We start from the raw sequence: 1,195 nt of genomic DNA, 5'->3' as shown, positions 1-1,195 counted from the left end.
CGAGCCTTAGAGGTCGTTTCTTGTCCGGTTGCCCTGTCTTCGACCTGGGAACCCAATTTTGGTCCTCGGGTCCCATTTTTTTTTGTCTCGCATCCCACTTTTGGCCTGTGGCCTTTTCGGGGTCGATTCTCGTTTTGGGCATCAGAGCATGTTTCTTCTCCTAAAACCCAATATTTGTTTATTAAGTCTCGGAACACATTTTTGTTCTCGTGGACCCATCATGGGTCTTGGAACGCATTTGTGGTCCTTGGGTCCCATTTTGCATCCCGAAACTTGTGTTTTGGTGCTTGATCCCTATTTTGGGTGCCCACCTTGCACCAAGTGCGCACCCGGGGCAAACCGAGCGCCTTGGTGCACCGGGGCAAGATCGAGCGTGCACCCGAGGCGCCCCGAACATGCACCAAGGTGCACTCGGCCCACATGTGAGCGCAGGTCGTTGCGCCCGAGGTGGTGTGTGGGCACCGCGTTGCAGACGGGACACTGCACGCACACGACGCCCCCTCCAGGTGCACGCACGTAGGCCGGGCCGGGTGCACACCCGACGCCCTAGCAAGGTGCGCGCACCCGGGCAGGGCTCACACTTGGCGAACGGGGCGCACTTCGCGAGGGAGGGTGTGCACCTCGACGGGGGTGGGTGGCCGGGGTGGATTCGCACGTGGGTCGCGGTTTGCTAAGTACACACTGCGACAAGCTCATAACGGGTGCGATCATACCAGCGTTAGTGCACCGGATCCCATCAGAACTCCGCAGTTAAGCGCGCTTGGGCCGGAGTAGTACTGGGATGGGTGACCTCCCGGGAAGTCCCGGTGTTGCACCCTTTTTTAGTTTTTCGCCGGGCGTCGCAATGCTATTTGAATAAACCTTTTGCCCGTTTGCGTTCTCGTCGGGGCCGGGCCGGGCCGGGGTGCGCTGCCCGCACTACCGCGCGCGCGGGGGCGACACCGAGCGCGCACCCGAGGCGCCCCGAGCACACAGGCCACGGTGCAACCCGGGCGTTGTGCGCGCACCCCGGTGCGCCCGAGGTGCTGCGCGCGCACCCAGGTGAAATCGGTGTGCACCTCGGCCAGTGCGCGCTCGGTCGAGTCGCGCACGTTGGCCAAGGTGCACGGTGATGTTTCTTACTCTAAGGTTCCGCACCAGACGCCCGGGACAGGTGAGCGAAGCTGGGCGGGGCCGGGTGCGCGGCCGGGGCAGG

The 1,195-nt window shown here is 62.9% G+C and overlaps 1 non-coding gene across 1 annotated transcript; it reads left to right on the top strand.

Moving 5' to 3' along the window:
• Positions 1 to 699: 699 nt before the first annotated feature.
• On the top strand, positions 700 to 818 carry LOC131870674 (5S ribosomal RNA). The gene has a single exon (XR_009368978.1). It is a non-coding gene; the product is annotated as a 5S ribosomal RNA (ribosomal RNA).
• Positions 819 to 1,195: the final 377 nt, after the last annotated feature.

Source organism: Cryptomeria japonica, unplaced genomic scaffold (assembly GCF_030272615.1).
Source record: "Cryptomeria japonica unplaced genomic scaffold, Sugi_1.0 HiC_scaffold_341, whole genome shotgun sequence".
Lineage (NCBI taxonomy): Eukaryota > Viridiplantae > Streptophyta > Pinopsida > Cupressales > Cupressaceae > Cryptomeria > Cryptomeria japonica.
This window is presented reverse-complemented; position numbering and strand designations above follow the sequence as displayed.